Raw genomic sequence first — 8,335 nt, 5'->3', positions numbered from 1 at the left:
GTCGACCTTCAAAATACCTCTCTCGAAAATATACTTAAATATTTTAAAAAGTAAACTACAATAAAACCAATCAATATTTTAAATAATAAATGTGGCACCCCCTGAGCCAAGGCTAAATTTAAAAAAACCGAGGGGCTAACCACTATTCGTAATCGGTGTACAAGCCGGTAGCTTTGACTGTACTAAAGCTATTACGTAATCGATTACAGATTTAGAACTACCAAAGGCTGTACTCGCTGTAATCGGTGTACAGAGTTTGAGTAAGTGGTTAGCCCCTCGAACTGGACTTTAATATTCTGTATGTTGGTTTTCTTTATTTTTCTTTTTAAAATAATTTTTGTAAACTTAAAGACAAGTGTTAGATATCGTCACTCTATTACAAGTATAATCATCTACTTATCTACTAATTCGCTAATTATCTCATCCATTACATGTACAATCAACTTAGTAAGCCTTTATTAGATGTTTATACTGACAATTTTGAGTGTCTGAATATTTGCATTTTTTCCCCGCCGATTTTCTTGATAAGTATCTTTCGTATTAAGCAGCGTTCAGACTATGTGAAAATATTACGTTAGCATCGGTCGTGTCGTTTCGGTTATGTTGGTCGTGTCGGTTCGTTCATTTCACTGTTCAGAAAGGAACCAACCTCGCACGGAGATTAACATAAAAGGTGATTGTTCATCCAATCAGAGCTCAGTAATAACGGCGGAAAAATTGAAATAATTTTTTTATCCACCTCTGATTGGTTATAGTATATCGATGGTTCTAAACGTTGCCACTACCTAGAGTCAGCGCTGATGAGGCATAAGGCTAATTGTCTGCTATGAACTTTTTGAGCTTTAAACCGAAACGCCATCTAGGCAGTCCGCAACGAAATGAAAAAATGTAAACGACACCCGCGAAAATTTAAAGTCTCTGTTGAGAAGTCTGAACGGTGTAAGAAATCGAAAGAACCGACACGCTCGACGCAAACATCATATTTTCACATAGTCTGAACGCTGCTTAAGGAAATAATATTAGAAGTTTAATGTACAGAAAATATAAAGTGTATACACTGATTGGACCTTGTGTCTACTGCAATAATAAATAAATAAATTAATTAATTACTCGGACAATAGCGAGGGAGTACACTTTTTCTAAGAATTTTTATTACTGGCCATGGGGGGGGGGGGTGGAAAATTTCTACTTATCACTTGATTCTTCTTCAATGTTGCTCTTCGCTTACGGTACGGAAACTGATGCCCGGATTACTCAAGATGCACACACTGTTTTTCTACGGAGGGGTTTTCTCGGAGGATTCCAACGGGGGAGCTTATTTGGCGATGACAGTTCGTCTCGTTTTTCGGCGCGGATGCCAGGATTACGGTATGGAACGGGCGGGATTACGGTACGGATGTCCGGATGATGACAACGAACTTCTTCGGATGACGATACTGAAACTCGTGGCTAGACGAGGGAATCGATCTCTCTCATCTGGCTTTCTTCTCTCTGAACTGCTAAATAGTCGGTGACCAATAGGTAGCGTGAGGATGGAGAAGACATAGCTTTTTCTGGATTTATGGCTGCTTTGACTATGATTTTCTGATCGGAATGGCCGAGTTGGATGTCATCTGAAATGTTAGCGATGAGAATTTCGTTCGCAACATTGCGCGAGGGATTCAGGTGGGGGGTACTTTCTTAAGCTAAGTTAATGGGAGAATCGCGCATTTTTATATTTCTTTCGACATGGTTTTCGACCGAAGTTGGAAGTCAGAATTCTTTCACGTGGATTCTCTCGCACTCGGAGAGTCAGAATTCTGAAGTTTTGGGCTCTGTCTTTAGGTTTTGTTCCGGGGATGCTTGAGCGGAGTTGAAAACCAAAACCACTAGTGACTTAATTTTTTACATTGGTCATTGGTTAATTTGGACTAGTGTCTTGTGCGGCTACTGATGACGTGGTCTGATCTGGAAAAATTCGCTCGTGGTTGGTTCTGCTTGGTTGCCGGGGGTTTAGAGGATCTCGGGTTTAGTTTTAGTTTCGTTCCAAGCGGAAACGTCGAGGTGCACTCTTTTCCCGGACATTAAGTACAAGACATGGTCTTATCCTTGCAGGATTGGAAAATCGCGTTTTTGTTGGAGTATCGTTACCTGGTGGTAGGCCCGCAAAGATGAAAATGGGTTTTTGGGATCGCAGTGCGCTGAGGAAATGTCTTTTGTCCCGCGTATACCTCGTATATTCGGCGAGGAAAGGTTCGTAAAAGATCTGGGCTTTGGAAAGGGGGAGCATTGCACCACGGTTTTATGACAGAGAGAAAACACTTTCATTAGCACTTTAACGCGAGGGATAAAATTTTAGCCTTGCTGAAGGTAGGGATTTCGTCTATAATTTATCTTAGGATAATTATTAAATTAGCTTAATTTTATATTGTAAAGCAGAGGATAGACCAATTAACGTTATTTTTAATTACTTTTTAACAAATGGTATGGTTTTTATTTATTAGATCTTCGAATTCTAGGACTTTTGCCATATTGAACTTTAAGAACACTGAAGAAAAACTATTAATAAATGTCTAAAATAATACCTTATATAACCACAAAAAAATGATCAAGACAAGTAAATTCTGCTATTCGAGGGTTTATGAATTATTAGTCAATAGTGCGCGGGAATAGGCAATAACAAAAGTAAATAACACACAAAAACAAAACGAAGTATTTGGGGGTAGGTGAACCTAAAGGTTTACACGGTAAATCAAATCAAGCTTTGGTATGTCTAATCTTAAAAAATATAATGGCTGCAAATTACTAATTATTTATCTCTAGCTTGCAGGTGGAGATTTTCTCCTATTATAAAATCTTTTCATATTCATTTTCACATTTTACTAATTAATTTTCTCCGTTTTTAATGCAAGCAATTAAAAAAAAACATTATTCATTACTTCTTGAAGCTCTCACCAGCTGTTTGATTTTTTTGACCAAACATGAAGTCTCCGACTATCCAAAATTGGCCCCCTTTTTGAAATTAATTGTTTATATATTGTAATAAATTAAAAAATCCTTTAAAAAAAATTATTTATTTTTTGGTGAAGGGCAAATAAAATTAATCGAGGAATAACAATATCATTGAACCAGTAATAAAATAGAATAATAACACAAGAGATCGATTAGATAAAACAGAGTTTTTAGCTAGTTATGAACTTCCAAAAAGAGTCCTTAACCGGTTATTACATAATTAAAAGTTAATTACGGGAGTGGCGTTTTTAATTTAAAAAACACATAATGAGAAAATCAAATGAAATCAATTGGTAAAAAACTGAAGATTATTCAGAAGGTATATTTGTTAGATTATTAAAGTTTCCTACTAATTGATTTAAAATTATATTTGTTCTGGCTTGTAATTGGGCATTAATGGGCTCACGCGGGGGATCCAAGTCGCTTGGGCCTTCTTGTTGTTCTAACAATGGCTCGAATTTCGTGATTTTTTCTAATTGGCTGACAAGCGTATGCCGTAATGATGACATACGATGTCGTCAGAATCGTCATCTCACGTGACTCACTGACGTCGCGAAAGACGTTGATTTAATTTCGCGGGGTAAAAGGTTTAAATCTACCCAAGTTAATATAAAGCCAAGTCAAGTTAAATGTTTAAGTAAATACGTGCAAACAGACGGCTTTAAAGTTCAGGAAAGCGATAGTAAAAAGAGGAAACTAAACGATTCGGTAAGCCTTGTTTAATTTTCTAACTTTGATGCTGACCCAAACTAGTCCAGTTTAAATAATTTAATTATAAACAAATACTTCTTTAAAAGGTAATAGTCAAAACTATTAATAGTTTTAATTAAAATCTGAGATAAAATGCATACCTCCAGGTTTCCAAACAAACAAAGTCTACATCGTCCAGTTACTCGAGTCGACTTAAGCAGAGACAACAAGGCGGAATTGTACCGCGGAGATCTCTCGGGACTACGTTTTTTTTTTGGGTGTAAATTGGTTTGAAAAAGTGTGTACTCCCGCCATATTTTCGCGCTTTTTTGAAGTTGGTCGGACTGCCGTTACAGTAGAGAACCCTTGCGTCATCCTTCCCCTTTATCTCCTTCTGATGGTACGTTTATTGGCCTCGCCCACTTCCTCGTAAATTTACAAAGATTTGAGTTGTTCTTTAACTAAGCTGCTTAATTAACTCTAAATAAATAACGATAGTACTCTTGCATTGCCCAAAGTAAAAATGAAATGGTATAATGTAGATTAAAATAATACATCTGTTTTTAATCTTTTTTTAATTACTTTTTTACTTTATTCTTACCAATCACCGGCCATATAGCTCAAAGAAGAATACAATTGATATTATTAGAACGTGATATACAAATAAATAGTTAAAATAGTAAAACTTAAACGTAAAAATTAATAAAGTTGTCATCGTGAAGATTGTCATTAAAAACGGTATTTGACAATTCACACATGGGGCAAGGATATCCAGACTTTCTACCCAGTACTGGTGATCTATAAAAAGGTGAAACCGGTCTGCGTTTGAAATTTCTGACAGACGAGCGATATTAAAATTGGTTGGATTAAAATTGAACTGCTATGCAATAAACAGCTCATATAGGGCAATTCAATTGTATATTGATATCGGAAGATTTGTGAAGATAGCCAAAATTCCTATTGAGTGCCACTAGGTGGTTTTTTTTTATCTTGTCCGGGGACAAAAAGTGTAAACTTTTTAGCCTAAGACGTTTTATTCGCCTGTTCTCGGGGTAAGATTTACCCTGTCTCGAATTTTGTTCGCTTGTTCCAGAGCTCTGGGGTTACACTTTTTACTCCTCCTCGAAAGGAGGTGTAGAGGGAGTAATCTAGCTTGGTCGTCTGCTTATATTTCGTTTCCCGAAAACATGACGGGCAAGCTTTTTATAAATAGCCTTTAACCTTTAACTACTCCCTTCTTACTCCAACTCGTTTTTTTCGCCAAGACGGAATTGATGTAAAGTGACGTCATAGCATTACTCTTCTTACCCTACTCTGAAATCCCGGAACAAGCGAAAAGAAACCACCTATTGTAACCAAAACAAACGGTGTAACTAGTCTACTATTAGAATCTCTGAATAAATTTTGATTTGGTTTCAGACACACAATTTGAAGTAAATATGTTAACCGAAAACATTACGAAATAAATTTGGGTCTATTATCAACCTGCATATCTGCGAAAACCGAACCGAATAGGTTCGGAATTAAAAGGGATTACAACAAGGGCAGATAAATTTTGTAATATCCAATATAGTGTTAAATAAGGACTAAGGTAAAGCCAGTAGTGATTAGTACACATACCAGAAAGGTTAAAAGTGTAAACCATGCAGGGTGAGGGTTTCATTGGTAGACTAGTAAAAACTCGTAACTACTTATGAAGTGATTTTTGGATAAATCTGAATAAACCCTTTCCGGTTTTAACAACGAACGTTTTTTCTCAGTGCATTCTTGGTAGTTTCAAATTTAAAAAAAAAAACATTTACAAGGCGCAGATCCCACCCTTACCAAAAGATTCCATGGAAATTCTATAGAATTACATTCGGAATAGTTTATATAATTTCTATAGAAATTTGGGTCATTTTTCTATAGAGCTAGAATAATTACTATATTGAAAAAACCGGTGATTTTTATAGAAAGTGAGCGGAAACACGAGTTTTTTTACAGAAAGTACAGGGATGGTTTTATAGAAAACCTAGGATATTTTTAAAGAAAACCTAGGATATCTTTATAGAAAAACTAGAATATTGTTATAGAAAACCTAGGATATTTTTATAGAAAAACTAAAATATTTGTATAGAAAACCTAGGATATTTTTATAGAAAACCTAGGATATTTTTATAGAAAACCTAGGATATTTTTATAGAAAACCTACGATATTTTATAGAAAACCTAGGATATTTTATAGAAAACCTAGGATATTTTTATAGAAAACCTAGGATATTTTTATAGAAAACCTAGGATATTTTTATAGAAAACCTACGATATTTTTATAGAAAACCTACGATATTTTTATAGAAAACCTACGATATTTTATAGAAAACCTAGGATATTTTATAGAAAACCTAGGATATTTTTATAGAAAACCTAGGATATTTTTATAGAAAACCTAGGATATTTTATAGAAAACCTAGGATATTTTATAGAAAACCTAGGATATCTTTATAGAAAACCTAGGATATTTTATAGAAAACCTAGGAAATTTTTAAAGAAAACCTATAATATTTTTATAGAAAACCTAAGATATTTTTATAGAAAACCTAGGATATTTTTATAGAAAACCTAGGATATTTTTATAGATAACCTAGGATAGTTTTCTAGAAAACCTAGGATATTTTTATGGAAAACCTAGGATATTTTTATAGAAAACCTAGGATATTTTTCAAATTTAAATATCTGTAGTACATCAAAGTTAGTCACTTAAATTAACCATAAAAATGTTGAGAGTTTTCACTCCCTGGTGCCGATTTATACTTCTATTTGGCAAATCTTAGCCCTTCGGGTGAATTCAAACCCATATTGGGGTGTTTTTCACACTGAAATAACTATAGTACACCAAAGTGAACCACTTTTATCATTCCCCATTTAGAGTTTCCATTAATTCGTTGAAAGGACATCGCACTTCTTCTATGGGATTTGGCTTTCGACAGATTTTTTTCAAAATGAAATATGTAGCTAAGCTTGATCAAAGGAGCAAAATTGTCTCGTGCCATTTTTCCCTAGCTCTTATAGTTTGTCCAGTATCAGCGGTCAAAAGTGGACAAAACTTAGTATAGTCTATTTGTTAAAAGGAGTCACGGCCCATCGGTTAGCGCTCTACGCTCGCGCGTCGCTAGTCCGGGCTCACTATCAATAGAGCTTTCTTGCCAAGATGTTTACACCTCTACTTCATTATTTCTTTTCTCGCAACTTATTATTCGATGAATTTTCGTACGTGGAATTATTTATTAATCAATATTTTATGAGCAATAATAAAATAGAATAAATACTAAAGAAAACAGAATATATATGATTAACCATTTCGTTGAATCCCACATTCAACACTCGCTCATAGGTCACTCAACAACAGACCAAACACCTATTTATCGATGCAGCACATACTCGGTTAAAGTCACGGTCACACGACAGTTAAGACTCAATACTTAACTATTTATCTACTGAGTTCGTTCATCGTGCGATCAGAACGTCGTACGAACAGAACGAAACCAAGTACGACGCTCGGTTTTGGGAAGCACCCGGAATTTCGGCAAGAGACCTCTATTGATAGTGAGCCCGAACTAGCGACGCGCAAACATAGAGCGCTAAGCGATGGGCCAAGACTTCTTTTAACAAATAGACTACACTAACGACGTAAGTTTCTTCCACTTTTGACCGCTGCTACTGGCCAAACTATAGGAGCTAGGAAACAATGGCAATGGACAATTTTGCTCCTTTGATCAAGCCCAACAACATGTTTCAATTTGAAAAAAATCGGTCGAAAGCCAAATCCCATAGAAGAAGTGCGACGTCCTTTATAAATCAATTTTGCAAATATAAACCCTTTGGGTGAACTAAAACAACATATTTGGGGTGTTTTTCAAATTGACCATAATAGTTTTGAGCTTTAACTTTGGTGCTAATTGATACTTCCATTTGGCAAATTAATCTGGAGAATTCAAATAACCAACAATTTCTATAGAAATAACTGGTATATTTTGAAATAACTATTGTAGAAAACACCATAGAAATCAATCCATTTAATTTCTATAGAAATAACTGGTATAATTTGATATAATAAATGTAGAAAACACCATAGAAATCAATCCATATAATTTCTATAAAAATAACTGGTGTATTTTGATATAACTATTGTAGAAAACACCATAGAAATCAATCAATATAATTTCTATAGAAATAACTGGTATATTTTGATATAATTATTGTAGAAAACACCATAGAAATCAATCCATATAATTTCTATAGAAACAATTAGTGTATTTTCTATAGAAATATTTATAGAGCACTCTATATGACATAGAAATCTATAGGCCCTCTATACGTTTCTATAAGATTTCATAGAAAACCTATAGAAATATTTTGTAAGGGCAGGGCTTGATTTACCTTGAGTAAATATATTGTGTTGAGACTGCTAAATGTTTAAAAAGGGGGCAAAAGAGTTAAACCGTAGGAAAATTTACAGATATTATAAAACATAGGGAGTTTATTATTATTATTTAGATTTATATAACCAGAAGTATATAAATGAAACAAGAAGTGTACTACTTAGCCTAATTATTAGCCTTCCCCGTGCATTCCATGAAATTTTGGAAGCAGACGTTAGGCAGACGACAGTAAAAAT

Source organism: Leiobunum rupestre, chromosome 6 (genome assembly GCF_980474605.1).
Source record: "Leiobunum rupestre chromosome 6, qqLeiRupe1.1.hap1, whole genome shotgun sequence".
Taxonomy (NCBI): Eukaryota; Metazoa; Arthropoda; class Arachnida; order Opiliones; family Sclerosomatidae; genus Leiobunum; species Leiobunum rupestre.
Note: the sequence above shows the minus strand (reverse complement) of the source record.